Here is a 16,166-nt window from a genome sequence, read left to right as displayed (position 1 = left end):
AGCGTCTAGGACTTGCCGATTGCATGGTCAGCGGTTCGAATCCGCGTGGCGGGGTGCGCTCCCGTTGTTCAGTCCCAGCACCTGCCAACCTAGCAGTTCGAAAGCACCCCCGGGTGCAAGTAGATAAATAGGGACTGCTTACCAGCGGGAAGGTAAACGGTGTTCCGTGTGCTGCGCTGGCTCGCCAGATGCAGCTTGTCACGCTGGCCACGTGACCCGGAAGTGTCTGCGGACAGCGCTGGCTCCCGGCCTATAGAGTGAGATGAGCGCACAACCCTAGAGTCTGGCAAGACTGGCCCGTACAGGCAGGGGTACCTTTACCTTAATGTTCAGTATGCTCAAGTGAGGGATATCGCACATACATTCCCATGCAACTAAAGCTCTTCAACATCCCCTTACGGATTTGTTAAAAGATCGTTATTGTTTCACATTCCCTTTTCCGAACATTTAGGAAGCAAAAAGGACGTACATAACATTTGAGAGGCTGGCTCCAAATGAGGGATATTTGGGATACACACTATTATTCTGCTTTGTTTCTGATTCAAAACTTTTAAAAAAAGAGCATTCAGACTCTTGGGGGGGGGACCACATAAGTTTCTTCAGATGCTGTAATCTATGTGGGGACAGAAAGCACGAACCACTTGCTGTTTCTTGTTTGTGTTTCTATGTTTAATTATCTGTGTTCTTAAAAAAAAAAGCAACTCAAACTACCCTAACTCCAAAAGAACTTGGTCATTTCCACAAGCCAATCTGAAGCACAGAAAAATGACCATACCTACATCTCTAAAATGCCTTGACACCAACCTCCACACCCAAAACACCCTTCTCTTTCCCTTCCTTGGCAAGGGACGGTGACTGGAGTAGAGGCAGGGGGCATGTGGAGAATGGAGAAAGGCTTGTCCCTTGCTTCCCTTCCTCATGCCGATGAGTGATGAACTGGGGTGCAAAAGTGTGGAGAACTATTGGATATGCAGGTCTCCTGAGAGCTGTTGACATTGACTTATTTTCTTTCCTAAGTTACACCGCTGAATTAGAGCAGTAGATTCAGTTATTCTGTTGTCATTCAGAGGACCATTTCAGGGTTCTCCTGATCGCAATCCTTCCCCTGAACCTTCAGTGAGTGGATCAAGGACAAAGACCTATAACTGAAAAGATTGTAGAATTGTGGGGCTGTGACCATTGAGGCATTTCCAGCCTGCCTTGAATTCTGGTGCCTCAGGTGCCACCTATGAGTGCCTATAATGAAAGATGGCCTACAAGTTGTACCAGCCCTGAATTTTCCTGAAACTGAGCAATGGCATGAAAACTGTTACAAACAAGCAGGAATATGTTTTTTTTGTGTGGGGTTTTAAATCTGTAATTGTGCGATTTTAAATCACAGCGGGTGTGTTTGTGTGAGCTGTCCTTTCCCTGAGGTAACTCTACTCACTTCAGGCTTTGATACTGGAAGTAAATTCAATTGGGTGAAAATAAATCAGAGAGAAGCATTCTGTAGGAGTGCTCAGCACAACCCGCTCATATGCCCCTCTACACAGGGGCAACATTCAAAAGACCCAAACAAAGGAGAATTCACGATGTAAAAGGCTGGCAGACACTGTGACGTTTATCATAGTTAAGGGGCTGGCATTAAATAATGTTTGGGGGAAATAATAACTGTGTAATGCAGATGAGCATTGGGAGCTGGACAAAGTCATAATAATTATGAACTTCATCAACATCAGGGTTTTTTCCTTAAAAAATTGTTTTAATCATCGCTGAGAGGATCAGGAAGCAGTATAGGTTAGTATGCAAGTCAAGGATGTAAAATATTGATTTACTGGCAGTATATTTTCTGCACTGTGTTATTCCCACACACGGACCACACATGCATGCACTCTCGCTCTGCTGTGCAGTGAACAGATGGTTTCACTGAGCTGTTCACAATTACATCCGGATAGCTTTGCTTGAGAGCCTGTGGATGCTTGACTTGGGACTTATCAGAGTGTAAACTCAGCATGTAGTTTACCTCAGAAGCTTTCTATTTCAATCCACTGTGCAGCATCTTAAGCTCTCACTTAGGTTAAATTTCACCTGTCATGATGATGACTAGCTCATTCATTTCTTTAGGGTCTTCCGGCTCTTCCCCACAACCCTCCTTAATCCTCTCTGAAAATTTTTTCATCAGCAGAATTTTCCACTTCATTATTCAAGCTCTCTTCCAGGCCATTAAAAACCAAACATTTTTCTGTTTTCACATGGTGATGGCTCCTTCCAAGATACGCAGAAGAAAATACTGTAGCAATACCTTACCCAACACTGCTATCAGATGCATTATATCTCTCCTTCTGCATGCCTTGGCAGCCTGTTCCTATGACTACAACCATGGGCTTTAAAGGGGGTTGCCCTTGAAGACTGTCAGCTGGAGATGGCTTAAAATAGAGCAGCACAGCTTTAATGTAATGGCTAGCCATGTAAAATGTATTTCACCAAATACTATGTTGTGCTGATTTGGATTCATGCCAAGCATTATCATATTGGCCTATTTTCATAGTGGCTGGGAACAGGAGCAGTGTGAACTAAAGATGAACATTAGGGCTGGGCAATATATTGATATATCAGTCCATATTGTGATATCAGTTTCATAGTTTTTGACCTGGCAATATATTGCTAATCATGATGTGTGTGTGTGCTATACAAAAATCACAATGCGGTAAAACCATGAAGCCAGCCTATGCCTCTACATAGCTCTATCCTTATTTCAGACATTGTGATATATTGGTATGTCGTGATGCTTAGCTGTTGATATATCATGATGCTGAAAACCAGATATTGTCCAGCCCTAATGAGCAAAGCGTGTATTGCATGTACACACCTGTGCTTGTGCATACAATTCCGAAATCTTGAAAAACCTCTATTAAAGGGGAGAAATTGTGACATTCAGTGACAGTCATTTTTTGTATACATTTAAGCTTCATGCCCCTTAAGGACATTTAAAGATGAAATGCTTCAGGTACATCATGGTGTTTAGTGCTCTATGTTCTTTATTATTGGAATAAAAGCAGGATGTAGATTTTAAAACAAGCCTTGACATTTTCAGAGCCTTCCAGTGTAATTGGTACACTATTCCTATAAAGGCTTCAATATCCAGTTCAGTTTGATGGATATGAATCTAAGAAGGGAGTAGAATTTCCTTTTTTAAAAAAGTATGCTAGAGTGACAGAACAGCAGAAGGAGGGGTGCTTGCTGTGCCTTCATTTCTTATGCTCCTTGCTCTACTTTTTTAATGTACCAATCAGGTTCAAGTTAAACCAACCTTTTCCTTTAAAAAATACATATGCATAGCAACTTCTTCTGAGGGAATATTTGATCTCTGACATATTGAACACTGACGTCTTGAATTAAAGCTGTTAGTGTTAATATCAATGCACGTAAAAAGCCTGAGATATATGCTGAATTCTCAGAACAGCATGGGAAAGCACTTCATGTTTAACACTATGATAGATTTACATTTATGCTTGCTTTTATCCTGGTGAAATTTGGTCGTCCTTGTTACTTTTTTTCCAAGATATGTTCTGTCACTTTTTGTGAAAGTGATTTCTAAAAGAAGTGGCGGGGAGGGAAAATCATCTTTAATTGCAGATAACAGCCTCCCCTCCCTGAGGTGCTGTATTGTGTGGGTTTTAGGTACTGATCTAGGAATGTAATAAGGAAAGGAGACACGTGAGAGTGAAAATAAGGCCTCCTTTTCTCTCAGGGTCGCTAGGGGTAATTTGAAGGTTCACCGTGTTGTGATGGGCAAAAGAAAAAGAAGTAGCAGCATTTCTTTGCTGTTATTAAAACTTAGAATTTATTGGTCAGATATTGTTGTGATGATGGACTGTCATAGGCCCCTGGTTCCATCAGGAACTGGCCAGATTTAAGAGGAGGAAAGAACCGACAGGGAGCTGGAAGGTGGGCACTCAGTGATGGAGTACAGATCCTCAGCTTGTGACTCTAGATCCCAGGAGAGCAGGAAGCAGATCTGCTGGCTCTCCCTTGCGCCTCTCCTGCAGAATGCACAGCCTCACCAGGGGGATGGAGGCTCCTTCTTCTCTCTGTTGTGCTTTTGTGGAATTCATTACCCAGGTAATACTGAGGCTCTAGTCTTATTCCATCTGAAGCAGGTCTTGGTGGTTCAACTTTTATTTAACATAAGCTTTCTTAGGATTGTAGGGCAAACCCTCACAGGGTAGCCTGCAAGAAACATGTCCAAACAAACATAATAAAAACAACACCAGAGTAGGGAACCAGCAACAAGATGGATAAACAATATGGTAAATAAAAAAATGTATTCTGGCATAACTCAAGAAAGGTGGCCAATGAGTGTTTTTGGCTGAGGTGATTCCATCATTGTAGAGTTACCACTTAAAAGACCTGTCTCTGGTAGCTGCCAACCTGACCTCAATGGTGAGCCCAAATATTCTGGAGTCAATCAGGTTCATATGGACACAGGTGGTCTTTTAAAAAACCTGAGTTGAAACATTCAAGGCTTTTAAAAGGCTAGTATTAGTACTTTCCCGTTTGTTCACCTCTCATCAGATGTCAAGCAAGCATTCTGGTGGCTGAAGGTTGCACCCATTCAAGTTTGTGGACAGCCCAAGTTTGTAAAGGCAGTCCTATGTAGAGAGCCTTAGAGAATATTTGCACTGGAAAAAGTTCAGTTAAATCAGTGCTCCCAGTACGTTTCTGAGCACATTTCAAAGTGTTGGTGCTGACCTTTAAAGCCCTAAACGGCCTCAGTCCTGTATACCTGAAGGAGCGTCTCCACCCCAATCGTTCTGCCCGGACACTGAGGTCCAGCGCCGAGGGCCTTCCCTCATTGCGAGAAGTAAGGTTACAGGGAACCAGACAGAGGGCCTTCTCGGTAGTGGCGCCAGCCCTGTGGAACACCCTCCCTTCAGATGTGAAGGAGATAAGCAGCTATCTTATTTTTAAAAGACATCTGAAGGCAGCCCTGTTTAGGGAAGTTTTTAATATTTAATACTTCTTGACTCTGTGTTTGATTAGGTACGGTGTGTCTAGTTAGACCATGAAGCAAAATGCGAAAATAAGGCTTCTCTATTTAAAGCCCAAATGGAGCTGGGTATGCCTCCCTCTTGATGGCACAGTTTAGTCCTTCAGATTTCCGAACATGTGCAGAGATAAAGGTAAACTAGGGCTTTTATTGATCAGCATTTTAGTTCGGCATAGAACCAAATCTTGAGTTATGTCGTGCTCTATAGGCATAGCATAGCACGTGGTTGTTCTTCTGCAGCTGAATTTAACTGCGAAGCTGGGCAAAGTGCAGGATAACATGCAAACCCCTAATGTGGGGTTAAAAACCAGTTATTCAACAACCTGTCAGGAAAAAGTTGGATGCAGTTTGATAAGGTCTTTATCCGGCAGTGGATTGGTATGAATGAAAAATGGTGCCTTCGTATCTCTCGGTTATTACAGTCCATAGATTGTTACATGAATAAATCATTGTGAACCTGAATTGTTCTTCCATAGGAAGAAAGAGGCTAAAGCATGGTCATTAGCTTGATTGAAACAATGCACTACATACCCAGAAAGCTAGCAAGATTAAATCCTTTAATCTCTAAAAGGGCAGCCACCCTATGATCAAATAAGCAAATTTTCTTGCAAAGTCTTAGAAGTAAATTGCATTCTCTTGATCAAAAGCATAGTTTACTTGTGATACAGTTAATTTAATTAGGCAACATGCCTTTCTGCTAGAAATCCTTTGATGTGACAAATCTGGGATGTATGAGTATTAACATATGGAGACTTGATTGATTGATTAATTCAGTAAATGCTGTTCTTCAAAGATTATTTCTGAGCTACAGCTAGGAAGTCCCAAACATAACAAAGAGAATTTCTCCTGTAGAGAAACATTTTGTGGAAATGTTGAGAGATGTTGTGGAAATATCCCTTCTTGCATTGTATGTCTTCCGTTGGTTTATCAATATTACCCATAGATAAATACTTACGTTCTTCTATATGTGTGTATTGTTTTAGTTTCCAGTTATTATAATAACAGATGACAAATTGAAATATTATCCAGTCTCCTGTGGTTTTGTTGGTGCATGGTGGGTGGCATCTGCAGAAATGGGCTGGAATGTAAATTTTGCCTGTGTTGGGGAATGCATAAGTAGCACTCAGTTTCCATTGTGTTTAAGAACCTCCAGTGTACATTTCTGCTGTTCGAGTACATTGCCCTTATAAATGAGCGTTGCTTCTGTGAAGCTTTAATTAGCAAAAAAGAGACCTAGAGAATAGGTAAATTCGCAGGTTCATGGGGTCTCTCTTCCTATTTTCTATACGACATTGCCTGCCCAGCAATCTTTTCTCTTTGACCACACATGTTCCCTGTCAGCTTTATATAGTTCGTTCTGTTTCTTGGTCTGGCGGTGTTCTTGCCCAGACTAAGTTTGATGTCGCTTAGTTTCGGAAATGAACTCTCCCTCCTAAGAAATAACTAGTAACTGGTCACCCACTTATCCAGGGTTGAGCCCCATTGAATTCAGCAGAACCTGGAGACTGGATAATATTTCAGTTTGCCATTTGTTGTTATAATAATCGGAAAGTAGCACAATTCACCCATATAGAACAACATTAAGTATTTGTCTATGAATTCAGTGGAACCTATTTCTTAGTAGGTGTATACAGAATTTTATTGTTTTAAATTCTGAACAAAACCCCTTTGCATTTTGGCTAGGCTTATAAATAAACTCTGGCTTTTTCTGAGTGAACTCCCCCCTCCCTTTTCTCATCTGCTCCCTAAAAGTTGGGAACTTCTCCCCTTTCAGCTTTCTAGCCCTGAGCAATATCCTTGCTAGGTCCTCGTGTCCTTTGGCATATGAGTACAAGCCCATTCGATCACTTCAGTATGTAGAACCTGAATTTTCCAAGCGCCACACAGTGTTCGTTCCTTATTTACAAGGAGTCACTGCTTTAGTGCTGCAATATCTGTGTTCTGGAATTCCCTATCTATTGACATTAGACAGCACTGAAAAACTTTTATATTTCTGTGAGCTTATCCAGTCAGATGATTTAGTTCTGTTTGTTTTAAATGTTCCATTGGTATTTATCTTTGTTTTTAACTATGGTTTTATGGATTTTTGTTTTGAATTGGCTTGTATATTTTTAAGCCTGATTTATATTTTTTAACAAGCATAAAATAAACAAAGACAGGCAATCTTATTTTCAAAAGGCAGGATTTAAACATCCCACTCAATGAGGTCACAGAGCCACAGGCATGGCAAAAAACCACACGTTTTTGCATGGTGCCTAAAGCTATGTAATAATGGCACCAGGCAAGCCTACCGGGGGGGGGGGGGAGAGTGTTCCACAAGTGGGGAGCCACCACTGAAAAGGCCCATTTTGCCTTGCCACCCTCTTGACCTCCTCAGGAGGGGCCGAAGAACAGCCTTAGTCAACAGTCACACGGTCTGGGTCAGTTCATATGAGGAGAGGCAGTGCTTGAGGGATTGGGGTTCTGATCTATATCAGGCTTTATAGGTTAAAACCAGCATTCTGATTTAGACCCATTCACATTTATCTGTGGGCAGATATAGCTGTTCTTCTAATACAGGAACACGAGACACCTCTTCTCTCTTGGAAAAAAACCCAAAAGATGGGAAAAGGTGTTATCAGAACACTAGTATTACTAAGAAAACCAAACAGCTTCCCACACACTGGAACTAGAAATCATTTACTACTGAAACAGACTGCAAGCAACGTAGTACAGTTGTACTATGCCATGGAGGCGCAGGCTAATTCTGTATCCAGGGCTGCTGTCTACCAGCTCCACCTGGTACGCAGGCTGAGACCCTACCTGCCCGCAGACTGTCTCGCCAGAATGGTGCATGCTCTAGTTATCTCCCGCTTGGACTACTGCAATGCGCTCTACGTGGGGCTACCTTTGAAGATGACCCGGAAACTGCAATTAATCCAGAATGCGGCAGCTAGACTGGTGACTGGGAGTGGCCGCCGGGACCACATAGCACTGGTCCTGAGAGATCTGCATTGGCTCCCAGTACGTTTCCGAGCACAATTCAAAGTGTTGGAGCTGACCTTTAAAGCCCTAAACGGCCTCGGTCCTGTATACCTGAAGGGGCATCTCCACCCCCATCGTTCAGCCCGGACACTGAGATCCAGCGCCGAGGGGCTTACAGGGAACCAGACAAAGGGCCTTCTTGGTAGTGGCACCCACCCTGTGGAACACCCTCCCTTCAGATGTGAAGGAAATAAGCAGCTATCCTATCTTTAAAAGACATCTGAAGGCAGTTTTTAATATTTAATGGTGTATTGTTTTTAACACTTGATTGGGAGCTGCCCAGACAGGGTGGGGAAACTCAGCCAGATGGGCGGGGTATAAATAATAAATAATAATAATAATAATAATAATAATAATAATAATAATAATAATTATTATTATTATTATTATTATTATTATTATTATTATTATTAAAATGGAACAAGCAATCTTTAACTAAACAACATGGATAGGGTACAGCTCCACCTGCTGTTGGAGGAGATTAACCACACTTTGGGTATTTAATGTATTCATCAAATTCACACTCTGTTGCCATTCCATCAAGAAAAAACATCTGCCTTGTTATTTTTCATTATCTGAAGTGGCTCTTAGAGTCAGATTTTTTAAAGTTTTATGTCGCAACGTATATAGAATATATCTGTTTTTGACAAGTACACTACTTTAGACTGCTGTGCTATAGCTATTCACCTTAGCATCTCGTTTTTTATGTCCTTGAGACCTTTATATTGAGGGGAGCATTGAGTCATGCAGATCTGTCACTTACAGTTTGAAGTGATAGATTCCAGGAATTGTTTTATCATGTGATCTACAGTTTATATTGAGTAGGCCTAAGCTTACTTGTGTAATCGTGTCCTTTTGAACCAATGTTTCCTTTGGACTAAGGTTTAGTTAGGTTTGTTGTGAAAACAACAACAAATAACTTATTTCATATTGAAATTTTAGGCAGAAAGGTATTTCCTCCCTTAAATACACTCCCTCCCCACCAGTTGTTGGGGGAAAATTAATTAAATTGAAATTACTTGACATCTAGGTGGGAAGAGGTGAGTTGTTAATTAAGTGCCCTAGGAAAGCAATTTTTCAAGATTTAATTGAAATGTTTGTAATGGGTTTAAGCAATGACTCTGCTGCGGCCTTGACATGGAAAGGTGAGAATGTGCATAGGTTTTAATTGCTGAAACTTGGTCAGTATTGAATAGCTGCTGAAGAACCACCAGCTTAAGACAAAAAATAACAACAACAAAAAACCCAACAACAGCAATGGGGTGGGATAGGATAGGACGCAATTCAACTCTTAAAATGCATCAGTGGGAGCAACATAAGTAAGAGAGAACAAATTTATTTAGGCTAAAAAGCAATTGTGGGTATACAAACCAATGGCTATCAGTGGTCTTTAACAAATTAGAGCTGGGAATAGGATTTTTTTCTTAACTACTGGCACTGAATATCTCTGGAATAGTCTCCCTAGAAGAGCTTTGAGAGCTAAGTGACCTTGAAAGCATTTTACCTTCAGTCCAGGGTTGTAAATAGATACTCCTCCAGTCCCATGTGGTGAATAAGAATCACCTCCAGGCAACAGTGCAAGGAAGCATTATACAAATTAGATTTTTCCTTCACTTAGGCTACAAATGGCTTATATGTATGGGTGTGTGGGACGCCATTATTTCCTCTCCCACTGGTGCCTAGTTGTTGGGTGTGGGGAGAGAGAAGACAGAGAATATTTGGTCACAGAGCTTAAAACAGAAATGAAGCTGAGTGATACCCATCAGTAGCCCAATCTTCCAATTAACAGGGCCTTTTTCCATTCTTTCTTGGGTGGTGCATTAACGTGCAAACTAGATGAACAGAAATTAATGACTCGTGATATTATATTTATGGGACAGGCTCATTCAAGGAAGGAGTCTCCTATTGCAAGTTTGCAGGATAACTCTTCACCCCACTAGCAGTTAACTTGAAGCAAGGCTAGATAGGAGGGTTTGCTTCATGCGTGGGAACTTTAGGCCCACATGAGCTGTTGATTATTTCAGTATCTTACTTCTAAAATTACTTCCTCATGACAATAACAGTGTTTCTCCAATACACAATTTTGGAATTGCAGCTCTAAAAACTTATCATTCGCTATGCTTCACTTTGGCCATATGTCAAACTGAACTTATTTTATTATGTAATGGGTTTCCTAGCATGTTAGTGTCATCTAAAGCTGTATCTCTCTCTCTCTCTCTCTCTCAAAAAACCTTTTGCGAGTCAGATCCATATTTTTTTTAAGCAGCTAATGTTGAAACGTGGTGTATAAAATTCTTTCTCTAGCAGAAACACTGCATGGAAAGAAATAGATTTTTTAGTGTTACAGAATCTCTGCAGGAGGGATTTGGACATGTTTTATTTTTAGGAACTTGACCTTCTCTGGGAATGAAGAGATTTTAATATCATTCCTCCCAAAAGAATGAAAACCCATTGTACTGTACCTCACAACCCTTTTCTAATAGATCATCCTAGGATAAGTTATCAGATACCAGGTACGCCTATTTAGGATGATGCATATAGGAGCTGTGCATGATAAAGTGTTACAGATGGAAGTACAGTTGCTTTTTGGTGCAATCTTAGTTGTAACTTCTAACTGTGCATAGAAGCCTAAATCTGATGATAAGTTAAACCATGTTATCTAGTGCTGTCTGGAGGCTACATACTATATCTAAAGAGTTGATCAGATTTGGCAACAATCATGCTTCCTGGTTGTATAAGTGCCAGTACATTTGCTGCTGGTTCCCAGGAATTCAAAATGCATTTCTCTACTTTTTGTGTTAATTTAGGCCCAACCTAAAGCCCAATTGCCTTCTCAATCTGACCCACGGATGGTCCGGGAATCAGTGTGTTTTTACATGAGTAGAATGTGTAAGTAAAGGTAAAGTGCATCTCTGGGTTATTTGTTGGGCATAGGAATTTGTTCATCCCCCCCCCCTCAAAAAAAAATAGTCTGGCCCACCACATGGTCTGAGAGACGGTGGACCAGCCCACGGCTGAAAAAGGTGGCTGACCCCTGATTTAAGTCTAAGCTTGCACACTAGCTCAGATTTTGGTGTTGACATCAACCGATTCTGTAGGAATATTATTTGGCCCCTGTCCAATTATGTGCATGTACATATTTGTTGATTTACTCTATGAGCTATCTCCAGGGTTCAGAACACGTAACAAGCACTTTGGACTCAGTCTTTTTCTCACACCCCCAAGGAATCAAATTGTTCCAAATGTTGTCTGGTAGTAATGCAAAGAAGTTGCAGTGTCTGGCTAGACAACATCTAGGCAGTGGTGGCATACTTGTGCAAAATACATTTTGGGGGTGGGGGTGGGGTGGGCTCCAACCAATTTAGTTGGATATTACACTAGTATCCAATTACATATCTTCAAAGAAGTGAATAAAGATTATTATGAGATGCAGAAGCATAATACAATATTATTATTATTATGCTGTGGATGTAGTGTATTTTGATTGCACTAAGGCTTTTGTTCCCCATGATATTCTAGGGAAGAAGTTGGTAAAGTGTGGGCTGGACCAGGTGAGTGTTAGGTGGATTTGTAGCTGGTTAGTGCTTATTAACGATTCCTTGTCATCCTGGAAAAAAGTGACAAGTGGGGTGTCACACGGTTTTATCCTGGGCCCATTGTTCAATTTCTTTAAAAATGACTTGGATGAAGGTATTGAGGGGCATGCTTACCTAATTTGCAGATGACAACAATCTGGGAGGGGTAACTAATGCTGCAGAAGACAGAATAGGGGTTCAAGATGACCTTAACAGACAACTGGGCCTAAACTAACAAAATGACAAATGTAAGGTTCTACACTTTGACAGGAAGAACAAAAAAATAGCTGCACAGATAAAAGATGCAGGACACCTGGCTTGTGAAAAGAATCTAGTTGTCTTAGTAGACCACAAACCTAACATGAGTCAACAATGTGGTGCAGCAGCAAAAAAAACTAATGCTATTCTAGGCTTAATCAATTAACGTATAGTGTCCTGATCTAGGGAAGTAATAGTCCCACACTATTCTGCCTTGGCCATACCACGCCTGGAGTACTATGTCCAGTTCTGAGCATCACAATTTAAGAAAGCTATTGACAAGCTGGAACATGTGCAGCGGAGGGTGACCAAGATGATAAAAGGTCTAGAAACCAAGCCTTAAGAGGAATGATGGAGGTGAATTGGGTATGCTTAGACTGGTAAAGAGGAGATGGAGAGGAGATATGATAGCCACATTCAAATATCTGAAGGGCTGTCACATGGAAGATGGAGCCAGCTTGCTTTTTCTTGTTCCAGAGGCTAGGACCTGAACCAATGATTTCAAGTCAGAAGAAAAGAGATTCTAACTAAGCATCAGGAAGAGCTTTCTGACAGCAAGAGCTGTTTGATGGCGGAACAGTTTGAGGTGGTGGACTCTCCTTTCTTGGAGGATTTTAAGCAGAGGTTGTTGGATGCCCATCTGTCATGTATGATCTATTTGATATTCCTGCATTGGAGGGGCTGGACTAGATGCTGTTGGGGTCCCTTTAAACTCTACATTTCTATGATTCTATGGTGCCAACCAATTCCCCACCCCACTGGTGGAGAGAATTTGGGGGGAAGGCAAAGGCAATGTCCTCCCCTCTCACTTCTCTTTGCAGATGGAATGGGCTGTGTTGAGTTCAGGTTAACAGAAAATTTAGTATGAACTCCAGGAATTAAATGAGAGGCATTTTTTCTCTTAAGTAAAAAGCATATTAAGAATATAGTGAACACGGGCTTACCAAAAGGTATAAAATAAACAAAATAGTTTATGCTATAACTAAGATGCTAAAAACACATTTATCCTCAAGTTACGTGGTGTAACTTGGCCTTTGTCATTTCCTCTATTCTCTTATATCTGGAAGAGGAGTAAGCTTATGCCCCAAGAATTAAACTTCTTGAGTATTAAATATTTTTGCTTTCATTGCAGGAAGTATTGAAATAACGAAACATTTCAGAAGCTCTCCCAGTAGGAAATACCCGAATAAATTTATGATTTGACACATCTTGCTCTTGTGTTTCATATCACATTATTTTAGTCTCATCAGATGTGACATATAATTTGACTGCATAAACCACTGTGACACAATGCATAATGCCTGGTCAAATATTGAAATGAGCAAAAGAGCTTTCAAACCCACAGTTAATGCAGCATTATAGTGTTTTGATAAGGATTTTCCTCCTTCCGTTTGTAGGAAAATTGGATTGGGAGGGATTTCAATTTCCTATCTGCTTTTTATTCTGTCTTCAGCATTTTCAGTGTCCATCTTCCTTCACGGTGGTGTTGGTAGGACTTGAACATGAAACCTAAGGCAGGGATTGCAAACTTGTGGCCCTCCAGATGTTGTGCACCAAATGTTGTGGACCACAACTCCTATAATCCCTGACCATGGTCTCATGGGTGTTGGAGTCCAACAACATTTGTCTGTAGTCAGCTCTGGCTAACACAAGGAGCTACATAGAAGAACCAACAATGAAGCCTCTTATTGGCAATTGGCCAAGGTGGGCTTTGTGCTCACTGGTAATAGCAAGAAAGGTAGACTGTCATCTAAGAGGCTGTCCTTATATCTCTCTTGCCTTTAGCACACTGAGGTGTGGCTAATTACGTAAAAGTATAAATGAGACATTAAATTTGGATCTAAGGAGCTGAGCAGGTTCATTCACGGAACTCTTGATGTGAATTCATATAATTATGATGATGATTTTATTTGTGCCCTGCCCATCTGACTGGGCTGCCCCAGCCACTTTGGGTAGCTTCCAACAAAATATAAAAACACAGTAAGACATCCAACATCCAAAGTCCTTATATATAATGCAAGTAATTGTGTAGTATTGAATCATAATATTTCCTTAATCCATGGGAAAAGGGTGATTAAATAACATGGAAGTTGTAGGAGAGCTTGTGAATGTTTCCACAAATTGATGGTTTTCAGCTGCATGTGAATGGAGGCTGAAGTATTGATTCACACTGTCTTGTGTGAATCAATATTATCGAGCAAAGACTGTGAAGGGAGATGGGGGCTGTGGGGTGAGATTCAGATTTAAGACTGTGGTTTGGTGAAGGTGGCCTCTGTTTCACATTACTTGTTGTTGCTTCTTTTGGGGGCTGCCCTGAACCTACTGCCATTTCCAAACCCAGGGACATGATCCAGTCAAATATAAGCACTCTTTTAAGTTGAATTCAGTGAGTGAAAATCTACGATCTAACTTTCCCATTGAAATCTGTGGAACTTCAAAGTGCTTTAGGTGTGAGTTTGCAGTGTGTGTTTCCGAAACCCACATTGTGCTTGCATTTCTGCTCTTGAGAAATGAGCATAGTGGCTTACTGCCCAGTGAAGCAATTCTCACCGAGGAAGTTTGTATTCTTAACTCCCCAAGTTTTAACTTGCTTCACTAGCCTGAAGTCGTACAGCCCAGCCATAAGCCTGCCACTTCAATGAGACCTAACTCAAGAAACAAGTCTTGGAAAGCGGAGTAGAAAATGACATGTTGATGTTTGTTATTGGGTACATTTGCTGTTGCATATTGCATCTTTCTCTTCCATTTTGTGCTGTTAGTTCAGAGCATGCCCAAAATTGTATAGCTTAGCTGACCAGTAGATCTCTAGATCAGGATGAACCCAAGCTGTCCTCCTCTTCCTCCTCCTCCTTCTCTTCCTCATACAGTGGTACCTCGGGTTAAGATCTTAATTTGTTCCGGAGGTCCGTTCTTAACCTGAAACTGTTCTTAACCTGAGGTACCATTTTAGCTAATGGGGCTTCCTGCTGCCGCCGCACCTCCACCACGCAATATCTGTTCCCATTCTGAAGCAAAGTTCTTAACCCAAGTTACTATTTCTGGGTTAGCGGAGTCTGTAACCTGAAGCGTCTGTAACCTGAAGTGTCTGTAACCCGAGGTACCACTGTATATCCCATGTGGCATCTCTTCTCAATTGTAATATTATAGAATCGTGAAAGAATTTCTATGACAAAAAATACATTGTTTATCCATGCTCCCACTTACATTTTTCAGCAGTGAAGATGAAATGTATATGCCTAATGAGCTTGGGAGCAAATTAGTTTTCTGCATATTACTTTGGTAGTCCTACACTTTTTAATATTTCTGCTCACTTGTTAATGTGATAAAGGCGAAACACAAAGCTATAAAATAAATGTTCCACATTGTGACACAAACTACATTTTACTGTGACTTGAAATCAATGTTGGCATTATAAAAATTGCACATGTAGGTCACACACGTAAGGGTAATGTGTTCTATTAGCAGCTGGTGTGTTCATTTCCAATTGCTTATTTAGACAGGTCTGTGTGCAGATGACAATTTGAGCAAATGTAGCTTTTGCTGCAAAATCCATAAAGGAGCAAATGACAAAGTCACTGATACATTTCTTATTTGCATTATTGTCTTGTGCCCCCTGTTTAACCAATAAACTATTGAAATACAAACAGGCAATGTTGTAGTTAAGAGGAATAAGTGCATTAAAAATAGGCTCATATGAGATATGACTCCAAGAATGAGCAGCATTTGAGAGATTTACATAAACAACAGCATAAAACAGTTATCATTTGAGTATTTTATAGACACTGCTACAGGATATGGTGGTAAGGTGATGGAAAACAGTGAGCAGGACATTTCCAACACAACACAAACACAACAACATTTTGACTTGTCTGTATATATTTTTCTCATGTCTTTTTCAATATTAGATATGACTAAATCTGCCTGCAAATGTTTGTTCTTGGCATTGTTTTTACCATAATAGAAACATCATCATAATGAATGTCCTCCAGGCATACTGTATGAGTTTTCTTTCTGATTAATCTCCTCTACTCATTCAGATTCTTTATATGTTTTGCATAAATCTATATTGCTTTGTGCTAATGGCAGTGAAACTTCTAACATTGATTGGCTGAGCTGATAGGAAGCTGGAATGTTCACAATAACCTGTTCGAGAAACAGATCTATCAGAATAATTCAGTGGGAAGTTATTAGAGTCCAGGGGTGCAATATGGCTGAAAGGCAATGCAACAGGAACCAGAGAGAAGAGTAGGAGATTTGAAGATGGAGCAGGAAGGGGC

At 40.7% G+C, this 16,166-nt stretch overlaps 1 protein-coding gene across 5 annotated transcripts in view; it reads left to right on the top strand.

Moving 5' to 3' along the window:
* The window catches only part of VAV3 (vav guanine nucleotide exchange factor 3), a 205,487-nt gene that overhangs the window by 125,786 nt on the left and 63,535 nt on the right, over window positions 1-16,166 (top strand). The gene's annotated exons all lie outside the window — the stretch shown is intronic.

The sequence above is a fragment of the Podarcis tiliguerta genome, assembly GCF_965153285.1.
Source record: "Podarcis tiliguerta genome assembly, chromosome: 6".
Classification (NCBI taxonomy): Eukaryota; Metazoa; Chordata; class Lepidosauria; order Squamata; family Lacertidae; genus Podarcis; species Podarcis tiliguerta.
The sequence above is the reverse complement of the archived record's forward strand: the minus strand, read 5'-3'. Positions and strand labels throughout refer to the sequence as shown.